This window comes from Aulonocara sp. 'chitande type north' Nkhata Bay, linkage group LG23 (assembly GCF_057382095.1).
Source record: "Aulonocara sp. 'chitande type north' Nkhata Bay isolate Kocher_YH1m ecotype deep benthic linkage group LG23, A_spYH_male_GT1.1, whole genome shotgun sequence".
Taxonomy (NCBI): domain Eukaryota; kingdom Metazoa; phylum Chordata; class Actinopteri; order Cichliformes; family Cichlidae; genus Aulonocara; species Aulonocara sp. 'chitande type north' Nkhata Bay.
The window spans coordinates 51,576,190-51,603,242 of record NC_141365.1 but is presented as its reverse complement, the minus strand read 5'-3'; the positions used below and the strand labels follow the sequence as shown (position 1 = coordinate 51,603,242).

Below are 27,053 nucleotides of genomic sequence, written 5' to 3'. Positions count from 1 at the left end.
TCAAAATGTCACTCAGCTTCACTGTTTGTCTTTTAATAAAGCTCTTACACACATATGAAAACACACATATATGCAGCAGCTGCTCGTTGTGTTGTATAGTGTGCCACTGCCATCTAGTGACGGAGTCAAAGCTCACTGGTTTGTTTTTGTGTCAGGTCTGAATTAAATGACACGTGTACAGAGCTACACACACATACCATCACAGAGAAAGCAAACAGAAGTGCACTTGATTGGAATCAGTGTAAGAAGGATATGAAGCTAACAACCTCCAGTCTTGATTCAGGAATCAGCGATCATGTGGTCCTGAGATTAAAGGAAGAGGATCAGTTGCAAAGGTCGGTGCTGCAGCATTGGGCGATCGCACCAGGTGTTGTGATGTAGCTCTGACACAACGCCATGTTCATGCACTGACGGAACGAAGCGCCTAGAATAATGAAACAGAGTGTACGCTTAAAGTGAGCGTGTGAACATACTTACTGAGCAGGCATAACTTCACACATGATTTAAATGGCCTGGTAAATGGTCTGTATTTATATAGCGCTTTACTCGTCCCTAAGGACCCCAAAGCGCTTTACATATCCAGTCATCCACCCATTCACACACTGGTGATGGCAGCTACATTGTAGCCACAGCCACCCTGGGGCGCACTGACAGAGGCGAGGCTGCCGGACACTGGCGCCACCGGGCCCTCTGACCACCACCAGTAGGCAACGGGTGAAGTGTCTTGCCCAAGGACACAACGACCAAGACTGTCCAACCGGGGCTCGAACCGGCAACCTTCCAATTACAAGGCAAACTCCCAACTCTTGAGCCACGATCGCCCCGTTTTAGAGATTCATTCAATCTGTCTCAACACATTTCTTTTTTTGGTATCATTCCTTACCTTTAGTAGTATTTAAAACCCTCAAATACACATACAGCTGGGTGATCCTGGGTCTGTGCTGCAGATTTGAGTTCATTATGGTTTTGTGTTTTGCATTTAGCAGGTTTTCATATTCTAATTTCCTAATGCATCTGAGTCATTAGATCATTTGTTATTTCAAGTTCCTGGTTTTTGTTGTGTTACATTTAGTTTCTGGTCTGTATCTTGTCATCACCGCCTCTTGTTGTAGTATGCTTTGATTCCCTGCTCATATTCCTGTCTGTCTGGTTTCCCTGTGTCTAGTTCACATATCTCAGTCTAGGTCTCAATGTTTTATTTTGATACACCAGCCTCATGCGTATGATGTTCAGTTTTGCTTTCCTTGTCTCATGTGTTCCCACGTTGCTGCAGATCTGCTCGTCTTTGCCACCATGGCCAGTCCACACCTCACCTGTCTCTTTGCTGGCAGAAAGAGGAACCTGCCCCCGCTGCACCCTCAGTTTCCTTTGGTTCCCTCATCAAGGAGGAACCGGCACTCCCAACACCGTCAGAGCCTACAGCTCCACCTGGGTTTGACCTCAGAGCAGCCAAACGCTCCTCCGGGTGAATTAGAAGAACCTTTTCTCTTGTGCTTTCTCCGAGCCAGAGAAAATTAAAACAGGGGCTTTAAATTTGACTGAGTTGTTTGTTCCTGAGTCTGTAGGTTTGTCTTTTTTAATGAATCATGTGATGTTCAGCGAGCAGGAGCTGAGTCTGTATTTTGTGCTTTCAGTGTTGACCAAAGCAGAAGTTTCTTGTTTGTTTCTGAGACATTTGTTCCAAGCTTTTACAGTTTGAGGTCTGACCTCAGTGTGGCTAAGATGGCACAATCAAAGAAGTGAAAAAGTGTTTTCAACCTCAAAGCCAGCAAAAAGTAAGACTGAGGTTTTTGTTCCTGAGACTGTCGACATGGACAAAGTGCGTTCCAGAACCAGCTGAAAATAAAGGAGCAGATTTCTGTGCAATTAACGAAGCACTGTGTGTTTCTGAGACAACTATAAACAACATACTGCTCCTGAGCTGGTCGATAATGACAGATGCCAGCCTCTTATTGCTTTTCCCAGCCGGCCAGTATTGATAAGTGTGTGTTTTCTGCTTCTGAATCCTCGGCACTGCTAAGTGCAGTTTGCTTTGCGTCTGAGTCGACTATCTGAGGACTTTGAACTTAAACACAGATAAACCAAGCTGGTTTTCTCTAACACTGTCAGCATTTCTGAGCTCGATGATTCAGGGATGCTTGGTTATACTTGGTTATTCCTCTGTTATGATTCAGTGTTATGGATATTTGTGTTTCTTTGTCACACCAGACACACCATAGTTTGTGTCCTGTGTTATTGCTGCTATGTGAGTCCCAGGTGGAGGCTGACCATTGGTGGAGGACTGGCAGAGGCCGGCTATAAATGAGGACCCTTCTCAACCGGCACGCTCCGCCTACTTCCTGTTCCCAACGAACTGTGCATGTGGCTGCGTGTGGATCTGTATTCTGGAAGCTTTTGCTGTGTTGTAAGTAGTTTGTTGTAAATAGATGGTAGCTGTTTTGGTTGGTCTTCCTTGAGAGCAGGGAGTGTGGGGGCATTTTCCTCTTTTTATTGTCCTTGTGTTGCACGCCGGTTTCCCCTGGGCTGGGGTGTAACACCTCTGACTGATGTTTGTCTTCCAAAGCTGGCAGCCGTGAGTCAGCTATGAGCCCTGCTCAGCCCCAGTCGTTGAGCATCCTCCCAATCTGCAGGTTCTCACGCTGCCACCTGTGGACTCCACACAGCTGCCACCGGCTTCCATATTGCCTTCAGCATCTGGGACAGAGCCTGGACCGGCTTCCCCAGCGCCAGTGTGTGCGCCCAAGCCGGGGGTCCCCGCATCGCCTTCACCCAAGTCTGATCCTGCCCCGTCTGGTCTTTAGGCAGCCTGGAGATAAACTATCTGAGCCTACAGCCTCCCAGCCGGGCTTCCACAGCTTCCCTGTTTCTAGCCTCAGCTCCCCAACATTGGACACTTTTAAAACCCGTTTGAAACCCTACTTTTATTCCTTGGCTTTTAAATCAGAATGAGTTTATTGCTTTTATTTATCTTATTTCTCACTCAAATCTTCTAATTTTCTGATTCTTTTTCTAAGCTCTTATCATATCCCTATGTTTTTTTTTCTTTAAATTATCTTGATTGTACAGCACCTTGGTCAACGGTTGTTGTTTTAAATGTGCTATATAAATAAATTGGACTTTGACTAGATTAAACATCTAAGTCTACGTCTAGTTTGTCACCTTACAGTAAAGGTTGTTCCCAGTCACTTTAAGTTGCTCCGAGTGATCAGTATTATGGTGACAATCTTCTATTCTGGGAGGGATCTTTTTTTAATTGACTTTTTTTATTCCTTGTATGATCATTTTTCATAATTAAACAATAAGAACAAGAAGTCTGATGTCTTGTATTTATTATGTATGTATAGTTTGAAATACACTACTTTGTATTTAAATTTCAAACACATTTCGTTTTTGTACAAAGTCTCGATATCGGATCAGTATCGCTGATACCAGCCTGAAGTTTACAGCTATGGAAAGGAAATCCGTGGCATCGCTATTGGAAAGGAAACTTCTTCAAGCTGGCAAAAATATTGTGATGCTACCATAGGGTACTTACTGACGCTTTGAAATATAACATCAGCACAGGCATTTTGTCCTGCCGGACAGGTCTGGATGCTTGTAGGAGTACAGAGGTCACTCTGCCATGAGAAACAAAAGTTACACCTCAGTGCCTCTCCTGGAAACCACACACACACACACATATTAAAATAATGCAGATATAAGAGATCATTCTGAGCACTTATTGACGTCTTTTTTGTCATTCTTCTTGAATTCTTGAATTGATAAACAAATGGTATGAAAAAGAATAAAGAAACATACCCTGATAAAAAGTCAGGAAGAAAAGAATGACACCCAGTGCAGCTCTCATGTTTTGGTCTGGAAGTTAAAGAAAACAAAAGTATGTTTACACCGTGTTTCAAGTTATTATGCAAATTGTGTTTAAGTGTCATAAAGATTAAATAAGCTGTTCTTCGATAAAAACCATGGATGGGAGTGTGTCTCAGGACTCTGTGTTTCACTGAAATCAACCTCGGACCCCTGTGATCGTTAGTTTGCCAGCTGAGCCCAATTAAAGGAAAAACTACTAAAGGAGGATGTTCCACATTATTAAGCAGGCCTCCATTTTCAAGAAACAGAGGAATGAAAAAGGATCTCTGCTGCTGAAAAGTGTGAAATAGTTGAATGCCTTGGACACGTAACGAGATATTTCACAAATATTTCAGCGTGATCACCATCATGTTAAGAGATTTGTGAGTCAGAGCACACATGGGTCCGTGCAGGTAAAGGCACAATGATGAAGGTTTCAGACAAATGCATCAGATTAAGAGAGCAGCTGCTAAAAGGCCATCACAAAGCAGCAAACACATGTTTGAAGCTGCTGGTGCCTCTGGAGCCCTGCGAACATCAAGCTGTAGGATCCTCCAGAGACCTGCAGCTGTGCATAAACCACCTCCAACCAATGCTCACAAGCAGAAACGCTGCAGTGGGCCCAGAACTACAAGAAGACTCGTTTTCAAACGGTCTTGGTCACTGATGAGTGCAGCGCAGCCCTGGATGGTCCAGATGGATGCAGAGGTGGACGGCCACCGTGTCCCAACAAGGCTGCATCGTCAGCGAGGAGGTGGAGTCATGTTTGAGCTGGAATCACAGGGAGAGAGCTGGTCGGCCCCTTTAGGGTCCCTGAAGGAGTGAAAATGACCTCTGCAGAGGATGGAGTTTCTGACTGACCACTTTCTTCCATGGTAGAAAGAGAAGAACTGTGCCTTCTGCAACACAACCATCTTCATGCAACACAATGCACCACCTCATGCTACAAGGAACACCTCTGCATCATTGGCTGCTGTCGGCATAAAGGGAGAGAAACTCATGGTGTGGTCCCCATTCCTCCCTGACTTCAATCCTATTGGGAACCTTTGGAACATCCTCAAGCAAACAAATATGAGGGTGGGAGGCCGTTCACATCCAAACAGCAGCTCCGGGAGGCTATTCTGACATCCTGCAAACACATTCAAGCAGAAACTTTCCAAAAACTTCCAAGAATTGTAGAACTGCTATCAAATAAGGGGTCCTGTGTTAATGTGTAACTTGACCTGTTAGGATGTTTCTGATTTCAGTGAAATTGATCCACTAATGCTGCAAATTCAACAAATCACCATTTTCAATTCTCTACAACCTGTAAAATCTTTTGAAACTGTGTGTGCGTAATAATTTGGAAGCGTGCGTTTCAAGTTTTGTATTTTTGAAAAACTGTTTTCATCGGGAGTTTAGTTCAGTAACATTTGAATTATACTCTAATGGCTGACGACTCGAAAATTATGCCGACTGTCATTTAAATCACTATGTAGGAAAAACAGAGAAAAATATCATAATCATTTGGAACGCGGTGTAAGCTCCTGTGCCCAAGAAAAGTACTCGACAGGATTGATTGCCCCACTACCCACAGGAAGAGCTTGTAGGGGTTTGGTGCTTTGTAAATAAGGAGGCAATCAGGGGCGGAGCTCGTGGCAATCCAATCGTTAGCTTCCAAAACTGGCTTGTGGTTCATGGAATGTCAGTTCTTTGTGGAAAAGGAGTCTGAGTGAGACTGAAAGACATGTAGATAGGGATGGGTATCGTTTAGGTTTTATCTGATACCGGTGCCAAATCGGTACTTTTGAAACGGTGCCGGTGCTCAAACGGTGCTCAAACCGGTGCTTAAAGAATGGAGAACACAAAATTGGTCCAAAAACCTCTCATGTTCAGCTGGTTTTTTGTAAAAAGATAACAATGTTAGCCTTTTCTGCAGCTATGGGGCATATATGGTATCACTCTTGGCTGGAAGCAGTGCTTAATCAATGGAAAAAATACAAACTTTGTCCAAAAACCTCTCATGTTTAGCTGTTTCCCTCTTTTTCTTTGGTCATTTTAGCCTTTTTGGCCAGGGTGAAGGGAGTATCTGCCATCAAACAAGAGGACAGCCGCATGTAGCTATGATGGTGTTTGCTAGTTCACCTTACATGCATTAATGTAATAACGTGGTTAGCCTACTCAACGTAAATTACACACAAACAACATTAAGCTCCTCACGCAGAGAAGAACGGCTGCTGCTGCCATCAAATACGGCGCATTTCTCGGCTTTTAAAAAAAACGCTATGCGTCGCCAGGTGTTTCATCGGATTCGAGGTGTTACCTCCTTTGACAGTATCCCAGTATCAGCTTAAAGCACTTGTTGCTGCTGAGTTTGCATCTTTTGCTGTGAAGTACTGCCAGACTTTTGACCGCTTCGCCTTGGGCATTTTTAATCTGTAGCTCTGCTCTAAAAGAACGTACGTACCTGGCCCCGCCTACTATCCTCGGAAACGTAAAATGATTGGCTAGAAGTGTATCACAGCTCAGGAAAAAAAAGCACCGAAATAAAGCACCGAAATGTGCGCTGCTTTTCGGTCTGGTTACTACCGTTTATGTCAGAACCGGTGCCATCATGGCACCGGACACCGGTACCCATCCCTACATGTAGATGTAGTCGGGCTCACCTCAGTGGACAGCCACCAAGGGTGACTTCAAAGGATTCGTTTGACAGTTGGGGTTTTCTTTGCAGCTTCTTTAGGGTCTTTACCTCACAATATAGTAGTGCCTTGAAGCAACTGCTGCTGTGATTTGGTTTTACATGAACTGAATTGAATTGAATTGAATTACACTTGCATTCCCCGGTTCGCTGTGTTTGGGTTTTCCCCAGTGGATGCATCCATGTACCTTCTGGTCACAGAACAGGTCCTGACTGTTGTGTTGCTTGTGTGCCAAGTGACAGTATTCAGCCTTCTTTGAGTCACTGGACGGGGTGCTAAAGTGTGCTCCGTCTGGGGACTCCATTGTTTTGCTGAAGGACTTTAACTCTCAATGGGTCAATGACAGTGTGACCTGGAGTGGTCTAATATGAACCCAAATAGGGTTCTGTTATTGGACTGTGGAGCATAAGGATGTCAAAGTGCACTTGGCACCAGGTCATCCTAGGTCACAGATCAATGATCAATTTTGTAATTATCAGATCTAAGGATGATCAGACATCCTTAGATCAAGACGAGGAAGATCATCTAATCAAAGGCTGTTGGTAGTCCCAACAGCCTTTGATTAGATTTTAAGACCAGAGGAGGCCCCGGGTTGTGGAATGCTCTGCCTCGATCATTACATTGCCTTGATTGTATTTATTCTTTAAAACAGCAGCTTAAGACTCATTTATTTAGGTTGGCTTTTACCTAGATTTGTGCTGTATGTTCGATTGTGCTGTTTTATGTATATCTGTTTTATATTATTGTAAAGCACTTTCTGGTTTTTATCCAGTGAAGAGTGCTATATAAATAAATAAAGTAAAGTAAGCTGGGGTAACCTGCTGGCAGGCAAAACTAAAGAAGTCAGTTGGATGAGTAACAAAATGTTTCTCCTACAGAAAAAGCAACGTGCAGATGAACAGAATCAGCTTCCTGGGATTTCCTAAACTGGATGATTGAGGATGTATCAAGAGTAATTAGCAGTTTCTCAAGGTAACTTTTTGCACACTGTCCAGTCCAGCGAAGTTAATTAAGTTTTTATTTATAAACAATTATAAGGATAAGTAATGATTTCAAATTCAGTACTATATATATCTATATATATATATTTATATATATATAGATATAGATATATATGTCCCACTAAAAACGGCTGTTTTTATTTTGATTAATTTGTTGCCCAATGAGCAGTCATTTTGAAATGACTGATCGTTTGTCAGTGACATACAAACACAAACCAAATATGCCACTAACTGCACTCTGCAAAATCCCTTTGTTCACTTTAAAGCATCCGCATTATTTAAGCCTTTATGTGTCAGTGTTGTTTGCAGCACTTTGAAGACCTTTCCATATCAGCATGTCAGATATGAGCAAACCTCCCTAGTTATGAACAAAATGGAATCTACTTTACAAATAGGGATGGGTACCGGTGTCCGGTGCCATCATGACATAAACGGTAGTAACCAGACCGAAAAGCAGTGCACATTTCGGTGCTTTATTTCGGTGCTTTTTTTTCCTGAGCTGTGATACACTTCTAGCCAATCATTTTACGTTTCCGAGGATAGTAGGCGGGGCCAGGTACGTACGTTCTTTTAGAGCAGAGCTACAGATTAAAAATGCCCAAGGCGAAGCGGTCAAAAGTCTGGCTGTACTTCACAGCAAAAGATGCAAACTCAGCAGCAACAAGTGCTTTAAGCTGATACTGTGATACTGTGCAAAGGAGGTAACACCTCAAATCCGATGAAACACCTGGCGACGCATAGTGTTTTTTTTAAAAGAAAAAGAGGAAAACAGCTAAACATGAGAGGTTTTTGGACAAAGTTTGTGTTTTTCCCATTGATTAAGCACTGCTTCCAGCCAAGAGTGATACCATATATGCCCCATAGCTGCAGAAAAGGCTAACATTGTTATCTTTTCACAAAAACCAGCTGAACATGAGAGGTTTTTGGACCAATTTTGTGTTCTCCATTCTTTAAGCACCGGTTTGAGCACCGTTTGAGCACCGGCACCGTTTCAAAAGTACCGATTTGGCACCGGTATCAGATAAAACCTAAACGATACCCATCCCTATTTACAAAGTTTGCAGATTTAATTTACTTGTGAGTTGTTACCTTGTGCTTAGATCGTCAGCTCCCAATCTGTGTCCTGTATCTTGGAAGGAGGTGTTGGCTTTACAGTGGGTGCTGTCTTTTATAACCATTGCACAATCAGCCAAAGGAGACGATGTATTGTGGAATAGGTTTTGGTGGGGATATCATGTGACTGAGGCTTGTTGAAAATTGTTGTTTCACATGAAATCCCCACCAAAATAAGGAAGTAACAGTGTGTTACTTCCTTATTTTGGTGGGGATTTCATGTGACTGAGGCTTGTTGAAAATTGTTGTTTCACATGAAATCCCCACCAAAAGTAAGTAACACTGTATATATATATATATATATATATATATATATATATATATATATATATATTAGGGGTGCAACGATACTCGTATCGATATTGAACTGTTCGATACAGTGCTTTCGGTTCAGTACGCATATGTATCGAACAATACAAATTTTTTAATTTATGTTATCAACTTTCCTTCTGACGATGCTGTCTGTGTTGAGCGCTCAGTGGATCTGCGCTCGACAGTGCAGCCTAGGCGGAGTAGTCGAACACAGATTCACTGAGCGCAGGGCAAGCTAGCCAGACAGAAGTTAAGCTCTCCTTCCAACATGGCAAATTGAACCTCCCCCACCCTCATTCAGATCTGGCGTTTGGAACTATTTTGGTCTTCATGTGACGTATGACCCTGAAGGTAAGCGCGTCATGGACTAAAATAAAACAGTGTGTCGGATGTGCCACGCAATGCTCAATTACATGGGTGGGAACTAGTGTGTTAGTGCAGTTAGCTTGTTAACGTGTTGACGCCGTCCAGCCCCACGCACGGGGCGATCGGCGGTAGCTCGTTAACGGAGATTTGCCATGTTGTGGTGTTAACGTCATTTCAGATTAACGCTGACAGCACTAGTGGGAACACAACGAATATGACTGCACATTTACACCGACATCATCCTAGTGCAAAGACAAGTGGAAGCAGACAAAAACAAGCAAGCATGCTACTAACTTTACCCGAGTCATTTAGACAGCCGTTAGCACAGGATTCTCCTTATGGGGACCTGATATGTTTAATATGCTGCTGAGAATATAGCCCAGAAGAAGAGTATAGTAGAGCTTTTATTTTGAAAGAGCCATTTCTCTGTAATAAACTCTCTTTTCCAAAGATGAGTGATTCCTCCAGCAGATAGATTTATTATTTTATTACTTTTTTGTTTTTGCAACATTAAATTAAAAAACTGTACTTTTGAGTTAAAATATATATTTATAATTTTAATAAATGACAAATTAAAAAAGGCACGAACATTTTTTTTGTATTGAAAAAATATCGAACCGTGACACCAAAGTATCGAACCGAACCGTGAATTTTGTGTATCGTTGCACCCCTAATATATATATATATATTACGTGAAGTACCCTCAGAAGGTCTGCTAGATGATGTTAATGCAGCACTACGGGCAATACCTACAACCACGATTACCGACACTAACAAGCTGATCTACAATACGGCAACAGTGATCAGTGAGATGCTTGGCTACAAGTTGAACAGCCACAAGGGGCAGTACCCTCCATGGAGAAGGAGGCTAGAGGGCAAGATCAAAGTAGCACGGAGGGAGGTTAGCCAACTAACGGAGTTGCAGAAAGGTGCGACAAAGAAGGTGCCTAAGAAATACAGCAAACTGTCCATACCTGAGGCCTTGGAAACTGCCAAGCAAAGACTCACAGCCTTGGCCAGCCGCTTGAGGAGGTACACCAGAGAGATAGAAGGCAGGAGAATAAACCAGCTGTTCTCCACAGAACCAGCAAAGGTGTACTCTCAGTGGCAAGGGAACAATAAGAGAACAGCACCACCAAGGCTGGAGACGGAGCAATACTGGAAGAGCATATGGGAGAAGGACGCAACCCATAACGGCAATGCTCAGTGGCTAGAGGATCTGAGGGCAGACCACAGCGACCTCCCTGAACAGGGTCCAGTAACCATCACAGTGGCAGATATCCAAGAAAGGGTCTCCAGTATGAAGAGTTGGACAGCACCAGGGCCCGACATGGTTCACGCCTACTGGCTGAAGAAGCTGACTGCACTCCACGAGCGTCTGGCAGCACAAATGAACCAGCTGCTAGTTAACGAGAGACACCCGGAATGGCTAACCGAAGGCCGGACGGTCCTGATCCCCAAGGACCCCAAGAAGGGACCGGTCCCCTCCAAGTACCGACCAATAACCTGCCTCAGTACTACATGGAAGCTCCTGTCAGGCATCATATCGGCTAAGATGAACAGGCACATGGGTCAATACATGAGTGGGGCACAGAAAGGGATTGGCAAGAATACCAGAGGCACAAAACACCAGCTACTGGTAGACCAAGCAGTCAGCCAAGACTGCAAGACCAGACTGACCAACCTGTGCACTGCCTGGATTGATTACAAGAAGGCCTATGACTCAATGCCCCACAGCTGGATACTGGAATGCTTAGAATTGTATGCAACAATTCTATACAATTGTATTGTATAGAATTGTATAGATCAATGGGACCCTAAGAGCCTTCATCAGGAACTCAATGGGGATGTGGCGTACAACACTAGAGGCCAACTCCAAGCCCATAGCACAAGTCACCATCAAGTGCGGGATCTACCAAGGAGATGCTCTGTCCCCACTGCTGTTCTGCATAGGCCTGAACCCCCTCAGTGAGATCATTAACAAGACTGGCTATGGATACCGACTACGGAACGGAGCAGTTGTCAGCCACCTCCTGTACATGGACGACATCAAGCTGTATGCCAAGAGTGAACGAGACATCGATTCACTGATCCACACTACCAGGCTATACAGCAATGACATTGGAATGTCGTTCGGACTGGAGAAGTGTAGTCGGATGGTAACAAAGAGAGGGAAGGTAGTCAGAACAGAGGGGATTGAACTACCAGAAGGCAACATTGCAGACATAGAGGACAGTTACAAGTACCTGGGGATCCTGCAGGCAAATGGGAACCATGAAGAGGCCGCTAGAAAAGCTGCAACCACCAAGTACCTGCAGAGGGTCAGGCAAGTCCTGAGGAGTCAGCTGAATGGTAAGAACAAGATCCTGGCCATCAACACCTGTGCCCTGCCCGTGATCAGGTACCCTGCTGGGGTAATAGGCTGGCCAAAGGAGGAGATAGAAGCCACTGACATCAAGACAAGAAAGCTCCTTACCATGCATGGAGAGTTTCACCCCAAGTCCAGCACCCTGAGGCTGTACACTAAGCGGAAGGAAGGGGGCCGGGGACTGGTGAGTGTCAGCACCACAGTCCAGGATGAGACAACGAACATCCAAGAATACATTGGGAAGATGGCCCCAACTGACCGAGTGCTCAGTGAATACCTCAGGCAGCAGAAACCGAAGAAAGAGGGAGACGAGGAACCATCATGGAAGGACAGGCCCCTGCACGGTATGTACCACCGGCAGATAGAGGAGGTGGCTGATATCCAGAAATCCTACCAGTGGCTGGACAAAGCTGGACTGAAAGACAGCACAGAGGCACTAATCATGGCAGCACAAGAACAAGCTCTGAGTACAAGATCCATAGAGGCTGGGGTCTATCACACCAGGCAAGACCCCAGGTGCAGGCTGTGTAAAGATGCCCCAGAGACAATCCAGCACATAACAGCAGGGTGCAAGATGCTAGCAGGCAAGGCATACATGGAACGCCATAACCAAGTGGCCGGCATAGTGTACAGGAACATCTGTGCCGAGTATAACCTGGAAGTCCCGAGGTCAAAATGGGAGATGCCCCCAAGGGTGGTGGAGAATGACCGAGCTAAGATCCTGTGGGACTTCCAGATACAGACGGACAAAATGGTGGTGGCTAACCAACCGGACATAGTGGTGGTAGACAAACAGAAGAAGACGGCCGTAGTGATCGATGTAGCGGTTCCGAATGACAGCAATATCAGGAAGAAGGAACACGAGAAGCTGGAGAAATACCAAGGGCTCAGAGAAGAGCTCGAGAGGATGTGGAGGGTGAAGGTAACGGTGGTCCCCGTGGTAATCGGAGCACTAGGTGCGGTGACTCCCAAGCTAGGCGAGTGGCTCCAGCAGATCCCGGGAACAACATCGGAGATCTCTGTCCAGAAGAGCACAGTCCTGGGAACAGCTAAGATACTGCGCAGGACCCTCAAGCTCCCAGGCCTCTGGTAGAGGACCCGAGCTTGAAGGATAAACCGCCCGCAGGGGCGTGCTGGGTGTTCTTTTTTTTTTATATATGTATATATACATATATACAGTGTTACTTACTTTTGGTGGGAATTTCATGTGCTTGTTGATAATTTTCGCTTCACATGAAACATGAAATCCCCACCAAAAGTAAGTAACACTGTGTACATATATATATATATATATATATATATATATATATATATATATATATATATATATATATATATATATATATATTAGGGGTGCAACGATATTCGTATCGATATTGAACCGTTCGATACAGTGCTTTCGGTTCGGTACGCATATGTATCGAACAATACAACATTTGTAATTTATTTTATCAACTTTCCTTCTGACGATGCTGTCTGTGTTGAGCGCTCAGTGAATCTGTGTTCGACTACTCCGCCTAGGCTGCACTGTCGAGCGCAGATCCACTGAGCGCTCAACACAGACAGCATAGTCAGAAGGAAGAGAGCAGGGCAAGCTAGCAAGACAGAAGTTAAGCTCTCCTTGCAACATGGACCTCCCCCACTCTCAGATCTGGCGTTTGGAATTATTTTGGTTTTCATGTGACGTATGACCCTGAAGGTAAGCGAGTCATGGACTAAAGTAAAACAGTATGTTGGATGTGCCATGCAATGCTCAATTACATTGGTGTGAACTAGTGTGTTAGCGCAGTTAGCTCGTTAACGTGTTGGCCGTCTAGCCCCATGCACGGAGTGATCGGCGGTAGCTCGTTAACGGAGATTTTCCGTGTTGTGGCGTTAAGGTCATTTCAACAAGATTAACCTGAAAGCACTAGTGGGAACACAAAGAATATGACTGCACATTTACGGCGACATCATCCTAGTGCAAAGACAAGTAGAAGCAGACCAAAAAAAGCAAGCATGCTACTAACTTTAGCCGAGTCATTTAGACAGCTGTTAGCACATGATTCTCCTTATGCTGCTGAGATTATAGCCCAGAAGAAGCAGATAGTATAGCTTTTATTTTGGAAAGAGCCATTTCTCTGTAATAAACTCTCTTTTCCAAAGATGAGTGATTCCTCAATCAGATACAGGGCTTGCAATATCGCTAGCCCGACGTCCCGGAGCTAGCGATTTTTTTCAGACGGGCTACCAAAATCTATCTCTGCCCTGCCCGTCGGGCTATTGTAGGAAAAATATATGTCAATGCTTTTGCATTCTTTCAGAAATGTAGCTGGGTAATTATGTCATTGGCATCGGTGAGCCACTGTCAATATGTGACATATTGAAGTCGCGTTTGAATTTGCGCTTGTTTTTTTGCTTTCACTTTGCAATCGTGCGAACTGTGTATAGAGAGTGACAGCACTGATCTGTGAGTGATGATAATTTGTGCACCAATTCCTCTGACATCGTCTTATTAATCGTTAGCTTACTATGCAAACATGACAAGTGAAATCTCCCGCAGCTTAAACACGTGAGAGGTTGATCGCGCAGAGAATCGCTGAGCTTATGTGAGTGCGTGTGTAAAAGCATTTCAGTTCTGCTGAGCCAAATAAGACAGGTCAGGGTGAAGAAGTGACAGCCAAAGAAAAGCTTACCACAAAACGGAGAAGTTATGACAAATCAGACTATAAGGCAACAAGAAAGTGCAGCTTTATGGTTTCATGGACAAAAGAATTTCTGTGGCTGCAATATGACGAGCTAAATAACCAGGGCTGCACATAAGTGGTCCGCAGGTGCGCATTCGCTGTCAAAATAAAAAACACGCACAAGGGTTAGGGTTAAATTTAAAAACTGTACTTTTGAGTTAAAATATATATTTATAATTTTAATAAATGACAAATTAAAAAGGCATGAACATTTTATTTGTATCGAAAAAATATCGAACCGTGACACCAAAGTATCGAACCGAACCGTGAATTTTGTGTATCGTTGCACCCCTAATATATATATATATATATATATATATATATATACGGTGCAGAAGTATTATAGTATTAGTATTATTGCTTGTATTGTTTCACTGTAAATAAAACCACTGTAGTTTGCCCTGAAGAGCACTGCACTTGGGTTCGCTTTCTTCCTACCTCTCCTTGACAGAAAGCTTCACGTTGGTTTGGTTTGATCTGGTTGTTGTTGTGCTTGAAGACAGAGCAATGACCCAGACCTAGATTTATTTCTGATTACTAGATATTTTCTTTTAAAATCCTTTTTTCTTCATGACTCCTTCCACCTTGATGAGAGTCGCAGTTCCAGAACATTAAAAAAACATTTACACAGCTTAATATCATTGTGTTGTACTGTGGGGTGGCATTTTTTGTTTCTTACACCTCTTACACCCATCTTTGTCCAAACAGCTATACAGCCAAAGAGATCGTGTTCAGTATTGGTCAAGTTACTTGAAAATAGTAATTAGTTACTAATTACTGATTACTTCTTCAAGAAAGTAATCCCATTACTTTACTGATTATTTGGTTTGAAAAGTAATTAGTTACTTTATTACTTACTGTAATAATGTGAATTATTGTTTACAGTATGAGTTGTGTTCCACAGTGCTGTGTTACTACACGAGTGTTTTAGTGTGACACAAGGAATGACTGTGTGGGCCGAAACGTTAGGCTGTATGTTGTGCATGGCAGGAGACTCAATCTGAGTCACATGACATGTTAATAAATCTTACTACCCCGTTGGGTGGGAAATAGATATTCTGTAGTCTGAATGGGACCAGAATATAACATGGTGGCAGTGGAGTAAGCTGCACGGACGGATTGAACCTCCCAGAGATGTCTTAAAATGGCGCCGGTGAGGTCGGCTGCCGTGCTGGATGCTCTGCCCCAACTTCTCCACTTTTTGCAGTTTTTCGTCACTTATATCTGCGATAATCTTACATGGGCATCATGCAAAACACACAAATCCGCTACAGTAGAGACACTTTGGTTTCTATTGGTCTACAATACACGAACATTTCACCATGTTTAACTCCGGACCCAACCTGGCCAAAGGAGATCCTACGAGAGAACAAAGGATGCGACCCTAAGCGACGGCCTCGAGGTAAAAGAGCCGGCATCAGGAACAGGAACAGGAAAACAAGTCTCCCCCTCCATCTCACTCAGCACTGAGTCTTGAAACTGGACAGCATCGTTACTTCAGAGCACCCAACAGCCAAGGAGTGGAACGTGGATCAGATAAAAGCAGAATATGCCGAAGTCTTCACAGGAAATGGCTGTTTGGAGGGAGAGTTCAGGCTCGGATGAAACTGTGAAACTAGTGTAGTTACCAAAACGACGTGTGCCTACTACAATGATGAACCCGTTAAAGAGGGAGCTTCAGGATCTTCAGCGCAGGGGGATCATCAGACCAGTAGAAGGCAGCAAGTTAAGCTACCAACATTGGCTATATAATAAAACAGTACTTTTTAAAAACATGATGCACAACCTCAATACGTTATAAAGGAATAGAGCTTTCAGCCCAATTCTGCATTATCTATCATATAAAATTGAATCAAATGAAAACGTCTCTTATTAAAAATTGTTTTATTACTTTTAATCTTTTAACTTTATTGCATCAGGCAAAAATTAAATTATATGCAACAGTCTTTGACTTAAAGAAATCTGTTTAACATTTAAATCTATTTTCTAACCAGCATATAAAATAAAACATTTTTTTCTGTTTACACTCACTCTTTCAAATAAAAGCAAGTAAAACACAGTAAAAAATAAATAAAACAAAATCACGTTTTAGTAACGCAGTAATGCAGCATGCTTATGGGAAAGTATCAGTAATCTGGAAAGTAGTAGTCAGATTACACTAACGTGTTACTGTCCATCTCTGATCGTGCTGCATCTCATCTGACAAAAGGGCACAGCCAAGTACACACAAGGGAGGCTGGCCTCAACAATGTGTGTGGGAGAAGAGTTCAGCTAACTGCTCTGCACTGTGTTGGCACGTGCTAATGAAGTGCAAGAACAGTGAATCTGTAACTTCCTTAAACTGTTGTACAGCACCTTCAGAAAGACGTCTACTTTAATGAAATTTGTTCCTCAATGCTGTTTAATTCATTTTTGTAAATTATGCTATTAAGAAAAAATTGAACAAACTAGTGTTTTCAGGGAAATAGGCTTAAATTTTCCATTTCTATGCCATGTGTCAAGCGATGGGTTGGATCATTTACATTTTGAGAGGAGTGAGTTGAGGTAAATAATGAATGAAATGCAGTGCAGAAGTTGTTGATTTAAGCATCTACAAAATGTTTAAATCATCCACTATAATTATTTTATTAATTTAGCATGAAATTAAAAAGTTTGTGAGAGCAAATTAAAACTAGCACGTTAGAGTCAAGCGGACAATTGAGATATCAGCAAATTAAACAGTTTTTTGAGTTTTCCAGTTTCCAGTGTACAAGGCTAAGAGTCAGGCTTTCTAATGAATGAAAAATGTCTGCGTTTTCAGTTGATTAATGGGGTTGGGGATGAGATTTTAGGGCGATTCAATTCCATTTTATTTATATAGCGCCAAATCACAACAGCAGTCGCCTCAAAGCGCTTTATATTGCACAGTCGATCGTACAATAATAGATAGGATGACAGGAGGCAAGAAGCTACTAAGTATGTAACACTGCAACCCACTTTCCTTGGAGGTGGTCACGGCCCACCCTTGAGGCTTATTGCACCACTTTATACTAATCCACATGCAGTTAACTATTCAATAAGAAGAAGACAATAGGACATACATAAATATGATTAAATAATGTGTCAAAGCTTTACATCTTAAAAGAGACCCCAGAACAAACAAAAATGAGATGCTGAAATAATTCGTGTTGGCAAATCTGGTTTTTCAAAAACAACAAAGAACAAAAGTGTTTCCTAGATTTCAAGTACTCGGGAAGTGTATTCCATTAACTGGTAGCTTTAAGTGAAAATGCAGATCGAGAGGAAGCAGAGCTTAAAATGATCTCTTAAAGCTTGTTTGTAAAGAGATTTGATAGATTTCAGTGTTGAGACCAACATGAGGTGTAATAAGTTGCAGTATATGAGAAAATATAATAGCATTCAAGTATACACTTGTGGTCTCTCTCATAAGTGAATCATGAATTTTTCACAAGGTATATTTAAGTGTATTGCCCATCACATGCACTTCTTGAAGCAGAGTGTGGGATCGTCGACGACGATGGCGACGTGCCTGTCGTCGAGCAGAGAGGGGATGGAAAAAAGATAGGCTCCATGTTTCCTTTGACATTCTATGTCGAAGTCGCACAGCATATCAAAAATCTGTTCAGATGGCTAAAGCGGCCTTCTTATCGGACATCATTGTGGCCAATGGTCACAATCCTCGAGTTTTATTTAAAATCTTTAATTCAGTGGTCAACCCTCGGTCAGATGTGCTGAGGGAGGCCTCCACAGCTCTCTGTGAGCGATTTTTGAATTATTTCACAGATAAAATTGCATCATTAAAGGCCCTGCATTTACCGGCGGTTAGCCAAGTTCCAACTTTAAGATGCTCTTCGGCCTTTTACCAGTTTGAACCTATCTACTCTTAACACTAAAGGAAATAATAGATCAGTTGAGAAGCTCAAACTCTTTACATGACATTCTTCCATCTCGTATTATTAAGGATGGCGTTGATGTAATCGGGCCTTGCATTCTATCTCTAATAAACTCATCATTGCTATCGTGTCACGTTCGGACTGCTTTTAAACATGCGGTTGTGGAACCTGTCATTAAGAAAAGTGGCCTTGACCACAAAGACTTTGCAAATTATAGGCCGATCTCTAAATGACCTTTTATGGCAAACAAGTCGTTCTTCAGCAATTAGAGGCCTATCTAGATGCTAATCACATTAGCGACAGATTTCAGTCTGGGTCTAAACCACATCATCATGTCATAGTACAGAAACTGCTCTGCTGAGAGATTTTAATGACCTTCTTTTAATTGTGGATTCAGGGCGCCCTGTGGTCTTGGTTTTACTGGATTTGTCTTCTGCCTTTGATGTAGTGGACCACAGCATTCTGCTAACAAGACTGGAATATTTAGTAGGCATTAAAGGGAACGCCCTTGAATGGTTTAAATCGTATCAAAAGTTCCCTTTCTGTTACGATGGGGAGCTACTCTTCCTCTGTTACCCCTTTTCATTGTGGTGTGCCCCAGGGCTCTGTTCTTGGCCCTATGTTGTTCTCATTGTACATGTTACCCTTGGGCTCTATATTTGACAAAAATAAAATTTCTTTTCATCTTTATGCTGATGATATTCAAATCTATTTTCGTCTGACGGACGATACCCCATCTTCACTATGCTGCTTTCTTGATTGTATGAGGAAGGTTAAAGGCTGGCTATCCAGTAACTCCCTTTTGTTAAATGAAAAGAAAACAGAAATTATTATCTTTCATAGCCACATCCCTCGGGGACAATTAACCGATATATTTGGGCCCTTTGCTACCTCCCTCTCTGATACAGTACGTAACTTGGGTGTCCTTTTGGACAGTTCCTTCAAACTTGATAAACAAGTGTCCTCTGTAGTATAGTCTAGCTTTTACCAACTACGACAAATCTCTAAAGCTAAGCATTACATACCGCGAACGGATCTTGAAAAACTTATACATGCATTTGTTACCTCAAGATTAGACTACTGCAACTCCTTTTACCTGGGCCTCCAATCTGCCCTTCTTCATAAACTACAACTTGCCCAAAATGCAGCGGCACACCTTTTAACTGGTACTACAAGGTTTGATTCTATTACCCCGATCCTGGCTGCCAATCAAATATCGGATTGATTTTAAGATTTTATTGTTTACATTCAAAAGCCACTCAGCCTGTATACTCCTAGTTGAGCACTTCAGTCATCGAGTCAAATGCTCTTGGTGCAACCTCGGTCCCGGCTGAAAACCAGACGTGATCGTGCTTTTGTCATTGCTGCACCGAACATCTGGAACAGTCTTCCAGCTGATATTTGCGCAATGATTAGTTAGTGATTTATCGGATGTACACTTTGTACTTTTATTGCGTTTGTATGTCATTCTATTATTTCATATTTTACTTTTCAGAAGCACTTTGGAGTACCTCTGGTCTTTTAAAAGGGCTATCTAACTAAAGTATTGATTGACTGAATATTTAGTGTGAATGGCTAAATACAATTTTATCCAGTTTAAGACACTTATGATTAACTGATGGTGTAGAAGCTTTTTAATAAGCAGTGAATGTGTCAAATGCTTTGTGCAAGTCCAAAGATACTGCAGCCAGTTTTGGTTAAATGGTTTACTCTAAATCCAACTGCAACAGATGAAGCAAAGCTCCTCTTTCCAAACGTTCTTCCAGCTATTCAGTAACAACTTAAATGGTAAATGGCTTGTATTTGTATAGCGCACTGGTGATGGCAGCTACATTGAAGCCACAGCTGCCCTGGGGCGCACTGACAGAGGTGAGGCTGCCGGACACTGGCGCCACCGGGCCCTCTGACCACCACCAGTAGGCAACGGGTGAAGTGTCTTACCCAAGGACACAACGACCAAGACTGTCCAAGCCGGGGAGGTATGTATATGCATTAAATTCGAGACATGTTCTGGTTGTGCTGCAGGAAAAGTCCTTGAGTGTGTGCGGGAAGGGGAGCAGGAGTCTGTTATTGTTCTGGAGCAGGAGAGTGAGTTGTACCAGACGACTCCTTGGGATTAATATGTTAAAATAGTGACATCTGTTGGTGACAAATATAAAGAACAGCTTGAATCTACAAATTAAAGTGCTTCGTGATTACTGCCCACTCTACAGAGTGGAGTTGATAATTCTGTCTCATATTGGGCCACCCTTGTGTTGCTTTGATCATGTATTTTTAGCAGGTGACAAAATTATGGGATAATGACGTGGGGGTAGAATTGATTGGGAACTGGAAAGGGAAAATGCTAATGAACTTGTAAAGTAAAAACATGATGCATTAAAGGTTACCCTGTTTGGTTTTTATTGAAGAAGGGAATGTGTTCCTCTGTGCGATGGCCGAGTCTGTTTCTTTTCTAGGAGGTCATTTCTCCTGCCTTAGAGAAAATCCTCACATGGAACAGAAGAGGCTGGAGCGCACAGAAACTGCAATGCAAGTTGGTAGAGATGCAGGTTTACAGGCGTCCTGGGACCACAGACTATCATCTAAAAAGAAGATCAAACAACAGGCATACTGAATTTTACAGTATTCATGCAAAGATATCTTTGTCTGTGTCATCTTTTATAATTGCAGCTTTCTTCATGAACTTATTCACTGACAATGCGTTTCTCACCATTACATGCACTCACAGTGCTTATAAGTTGTCTTTCTGGCCTAAAGAAAAACGTTTCTTCATTTTAGGAATAATTTGAATGTCTTCGGTCACACAGCTGCAAATCCCTGTTGCAAACAGCAGGGACACAGAATGACCTCAGTGTGATAAATCATTGTGTCACGGTTCATTTTGAGTTTCTTATGTTTTGGTTTATTTTTGAATGATGGATTGTTTTCTGTTCTCTGGTGCTTTGTTGATTATTATGATAAATCTGTTTCAGTTATTCTGGTATATTTCTGTATTATGATTAATGTTCTGGTTGTATTTTGTTATTATTGCAGCTTTAGTTCAGTGTCTAGTCTTTCTCTCTCTCTCTAATCCGTGTCTTATTTAAGTGTTTCCTGTTTTACTTTGAAGGTTCATGTCTGATGTCAGTGTTTCTGGCTTTGCTGTCTCGTTAGGTCTCATTGCTTGCTCAGTGTATTTAAGCTCAGTGTTTCTTTGTGTCAGTGTCGTGTCGAACCCTCAGAATGGCCTGTGTGGTCCAGTTTGTGTGTTCACGGTTTGGTTTCTGTTTTTGTTTCGTGCCGCAATAAAGCTGAGGTTTCCAGTTACAATTCTGTCTCAGAGTCCTGCATTTGGATCCTCATCCCCGCCTGCCCGCACACAGAGCCCTGACACATTATCTGTGTCAAGATCTGAGGGGTTTTTCCAGAGTTGATGACTGGACTCATAGCCACCTGACACCTGAGTTAAAAAAAGGACAAAAGTCCAACTGCACAAAGCTCATACAGATTTATTTTACAGTCTCAGAAGGGAGGAACTATTCCCAAAGGAGAATCCACTGCACTGTGATTGGGAATGGCTGGATTATTTCCTGTTCAATAGGTACTAATTGAGATCAGTGTATAGAGATACAGGCTTCAAATATGTCATTCTATGTGATTCAGTTTATGTAACAAGAAAGAGCGAGTGTGGGCTTTTTGTTTTTTCCTCTTTATTAAATGTGGTTGTCCCTGTATCAGATTTCCAGACTGATGAGTGGCTGCTCGCGGTGTTTATAGTGTACCACTGCCATCTAGTGTCATTCAGAGTCAAAGCTCACTGGTTTATTTTGGACCTCACAGAAGACACCAAATACCATCACAGAGAAAGCAAACAGAAGTGCACTTGATTGGAAGCAGTGTAAGAAGGATGTGAAGCTAACAACCTCCAGTCTTGATTCAGGAATCAGCGATCATGTGGTTGTGGACTTAAAGGAAGAGGATCAGTTGCAAAGGTCGGTGCTGCAGCATCGGGCGATCGCACCAGGTGTTGTGACGTAGCCCTGACACACCGCCATGTTCATGCACTGACGGAACGAAGACCCTACAATAATGAAACACAGACGCTTAAAGTGAGCGTGTGAACATACTTACTGAGCAGGCATATAATGATACATTAGTTTAGATCAGGGATGTCAAACTCCATTTACACTGTGGGCCACTTACAGCACCTTTTATCTATATTTTAACTGTTATTGATGAAATGATGCTTACTTTGGTGTAGTGTGAATTTAAACAGTAAAAGCTACGAAAATACAGTAAAAAGTCCAAAATCAGTGCCCTCCATCAAAATTTACAAAACTGTCCAGTGGACCGGATTGGAGTCTTTTGGAGACCGATTCTGGTCCCCAGGCCATATGTTTGACATGTGTTTATATATTCACGTAAGACAATGAATAAAATAATAAAAACAATCAGATGCACATGCAGCATATGTAATTTTTGTGTGTGTTATCATTCCTTATCTTTATGCAGTGTTTAAAAGTCTCAAATACAGGTATAGACGGATGACCTGTCGAACCTCTCGGAGGATCTGTGGCTCGGTTACTGCTGTGGGTTGTTTCAAGTAACTCTTATCCTGTGGTGATAACTTCTGTTCTGATGGGAGTAATCTCTTGTATAATGTGACACACTACACCTTCCACAGAGTACTTACTCAGAGCGCCTTGGAATATCACGGCACCACAGGCATTAGCCCGTCCCGAGCAGGTCTGGATGCTTGTAGGAGTGCAGAGGACACTGTCGTCTGAGAAACAAAAGTTGCATCGCAGCGCCTCTCCTGGAAACGACACACACACACGTGAAAATAATGTAAGAGATCATTCTGGCTTGAGATACAAAACATTTTTACAGTATATCTAACACATTATACAGGATTTAAATAACTAATGTGGACTCTTCAATAATAAAAATAAAATGTTAACTAAAAAGGTGAAAATGGAAAAGAGACATTTTTACTCCCGTTAAAGCTTCAAAGTCACAATAAAAAGTTGGTACTTGTTTGTATTTCTTTAAATGATTATTTCTCTGTTTTGTAATAAATAACCTGATTACTGTTGTGCTTCAGTCTTTAAGTGGAATTAATAAAATGCATAAGTTGCATGTATGCCAAGAATAAAGAAACATACCCTGACACAGAGTCAGCAACAGAAGAATGGCACCCACCGCAGCTCTCATGATCTGCAAGAAAACAGAAAAGTATTTATAACCTCCTGTGCCCGAGGAAACGACTCTTCATCAGTGATATGACTTTTCAGATGAAAAAGAAAATCTGTTTGTTGATCAGTCGTTTTGAAACAGCTTTTGTTGTCAGAGACACACCAACACAAATACTCACTGTCTCTGTTCTCTTTAAAGCATCAACATTATTTAAGCCTGTAAGTGTCAGAGTTCTTTGCAGCTCTTTAAAGTCATCTTCATATCAGCATGTCAGATGCTTGAAATGTGCAAGTGAACTATCGTATAAACAAAACAGAGTCTGCTTCACAGTTTGCAGGTAAGAACTAATCTACGTGTGAGTTGTTACCTCGTGCTCAGACCCTCAGCTCCAAATGTGTGTCCCGTATGTTGGAAGGAAGTGTGCGCTGTCTTTAACAACCATAGCACAAAGCAGAAGAGCCTGTCTGTTGTGTAACGGTGGGTCAGTACAGGGTTCAACAAAACACACTTTCTAGTTGTGTTGCAAGAAAGAAATTTACAAGGAAACTACATCCCACTGATGGATCACGCACCAGAAGCTTTTTCTCAGAAGTGCAGACCTGATTTCATTGCTGAGTTAAACTGAGTCTTAAAAAGAGGAAAAACAAAGAACAGCTTTCATCTGTTAAATGTTCTTTTAATTATCTTCCTGTTTTTAGATGCTGCTTCCCTTTCTTTCAACAGTTGCAGCAGTAATTCTGTCTTTTGGTGGAGAGTTCATGTTGCAACAGCAGAGGCTGAAGAGTGTGCAATGATTTAAGAGTACACAGAGGGATGGATGACGGATAGATCGCTCTAGCAGCACATGCTATAGTGTAGTGGGTAAGACACTGGAAGTGTAAAGTGTAAATCAGGAACTTGGTGACTGCACGTAAATTTTTGAGCTTCAACATAATGTCCAGTAGTAAGTTCCTGATTATGTTGAAGCTCAAAAATTTACGTGCAGTCACCATTTAGGTCACTTCAGCATTTTACAGGACATCCCACTAAAGTCACCTATGTGTCGTCATGCTTGATGCATTGTGCTTTTCTGATATTCAACATGTAAAGCTTTCCTGCAGGTGTGTTGTACAGACCTTCAGGTGTCAATATCCTGAAATGAGAAGAATAATGAGGCAAGAGTTAACATTTTGCACTATCCCAGATACCATAGGGCAGGGGTGGGGAACGTCAAGGGCCGGTGTCCTGGAGGTTTAGATGTGTCCTTGATCCAACACAGCTGATTCAAATGGCTAAATGACCTCCTCAACATGTCATAAAGTTCTCCAGAGGCCTGGGAATGAAGTAATCATTCGATTCAGGTGTGCTGACCCAGGGTGAGATCTAAAACCTGCAGCACACCGGCCCTCGAGGCCTGGAGCTGGACACCCCTGCCATAGGGGTACACCCTGGACAGACTGTCAAGCTGATGCAGGGCTAACACAGAGAGACTCATTCACACATATGGGCCATTTAGAAAGGCCAGTTACCTAACCCCACTATCTGCATGTTTCTGGACTGTGGAAGGAAGCCAGAGTACCTGAGACAACCTGCACACAGGGACAATATGCAAACTCCACACAGAAACACTCCGGCCAGCCGGTGGAGTTAAACTCAGCCATGTCTTACAGGTAAAGTGTTAAACAGGCTAGCTACTGTCGACAGTTTGAGACGCTTTAACTGAATAAAGTCCAGTGCTGCCATTGATGTCAATGATTTTATTTCTTATTTTTAGTCACATCATTATAGGCCTAAAAATGTGCTGCAAACACCCGTGGCAACGATTTATCGTACTCAATAGTTCTGTTTGTTTGTTACCTGTCGACACAAACGACGCTCTTCATTTTATCCTCCCCATCACCTCGAGTACACGTCAGACTGTGGTCCTCCTAACAAACCATCAGACAGAACTTGGTTTGCTGCTGTTCTGTCTTTTATTGCAAGGAAAATAGGAATAAAATAACTTTAAACTAACAAGTTTATTGTCCCACATCTTTGCTTTTTGCATTAAAAGCAAAATAAAACAGTCACATGTGGCTGTTGTTGTGCTGCTTTTGAAGGCAGGTGCAGCCCTGACACTCCAGTTTGTTTATGACTGATTGCAAAATAACAGACTTTTCAGCACTGACGCAAGAAAGGACTCTACCCAACTTTTTCATCACATTATTGCCATGTTAGAAAGTTCAGAGGACAGACTTGACTCCGCCCTCAAACCAGCGTTCCTCCCTGTCCAGGATGTTACATCCTCATCATTGAAAGTGTCCACTGGCCTGTAGGTGTAGATAGACTGCAGAGTCCAGGCCTGACGAGGTGGCTCTGCTGTGTTGGTCCATCCTCTCAGCCAGAGCTTGTTTGGTTTCCTCGATGTATAAATCCTGGCACTCCTCCTGCACTTAACAGCGTACACTATGTTACTCTGTTTGTGTCGGGGACCCGATCCTTGGGCTGGACCAGTTTTTGGCGCAGCGTGTTTTGGGGTTTAAAAGCCACAGAGACCCGGTGTTTAGAGAAAATGTGTCTCAGCTGTTCTGATACTCCTGACACGTACGGGGGTTTTCCTCTGCTCTTTCCAGGTGGGTGACACGGTTGCCCCTCTGATGATCCTCCTTGGGCTCTTGTGCTCTGGGGGGCCTATGGATTTCTGGGGCCTGGATCTCCTCCATGCCTGCTTCATGCCCTGGGGGGGACGGGGCCATGGCTCCCCACACCCCCTAGCACAGGGGTCGGCAACCTGCGGCTCTTTGGTTCTTATACTGCGGCTCTGCGTGGTTTGGGAAAATAAATTAGAAGCTATTAGCTGAAGTGTATTTTATTTATGTTCTTTTTTAACTTGTAGTTCTAAACTGGAAGATTATTGTGATATTGAAATATAAAAATGAAAATATATTATATTATTTGTTCATCACTCAAAATAAGCGTCACACTCGTGGAAGCCGGTGTACCCGCCGAAACGCCGTGCATTTATCGAGACTTTCAGCCCCAGGTAGGTCAGTTATGGATCTTTGGATCCACATTATGTCAGCAGCTCCACCGTGAACTATGTTAAACCAAACACGCTCGCGCCTCACAGACGACAGCTTACAGTCCTGTAAAGATGAAAGTGACTTCGTACAGCCCCGACCTGCAGACGCTGTGCGCAGAGGTTCAGGAGCAGAAGTCCCGTTGTAAACATGTCACGGCAGACCCGACGATGTTTGCATGAACACGCTTTTCAGCTTCTCTTTATTGACCACTTTTCACACACGGTTGCTGTACGCACACAGCCGGCTGTAGCTTTGCAGCTCACAGCCCGACACACACCAACACAACAGCACAGACGTTAAGGCGGCGAGGCGTGATTGCGGGTGCAGCTCAGGTGCGTCCGCCTCCCCTGCAGCGGCGCTGCAGACCACGCCCCGCCACACACATTAACCAGGTAAAATACATATTTAGGCAGAATTTTGTAAATATCTATTTTTCATCTTTCAGCAGCATCGAGCTTTTTTCCAATTATTTTTTAAAAGTCGGGTCAAGGCTCCAAAAGCACAAAGGCGATATAAGGAGGGCTCACAACAGTT

General features: G+C 42.8%; 1 long non-coding RNA gene across 6 annotated transcripts; it reads right to left on the bottom strand.

Moving 5' to 3' along the window:
* LOC147303015 (uncharacterized) lies at window positions 1-25,287 on the bottom strand. Of its 6 annotated transcripts, XR_015127249.1 has the most exons (5): window positions 23,846-24,326; window positions 23,448-23,499; window positions 22,976-23,098; window positions 22,206-22,363; window positions 20,696-20,885 (listed from the first exon to the last, which is right to left on the bottom strand). It is a non-coding gene; the product is annotated as an uncharacterized LOC147303015 (long non-coding RNA). The 6 variants fall into 6 exon arrangements; XR_015127252.1 differs by lacking the exons at window positions 20,696-20,885; window positions 22,206-22,363 and adding an exon at window positions 1-424 and having other exon boundaries at window positions 23,846-24,341; XR_015127253.1 differs by lacking the exons at window positions 20,696-20,885; window positions 22,206-22,363; window positions 22,976-23,098; window positions 23,448-23,499; window positions 23,846-24,326 and adding exons at window positions 1-424; window positions 3,536-3,655; window positions 3,799-3,855; window positions 8,615-8,695.
* Between the last annotated feature and the right edge of the window lie 1,766 nt (window positions 25,288-27,053).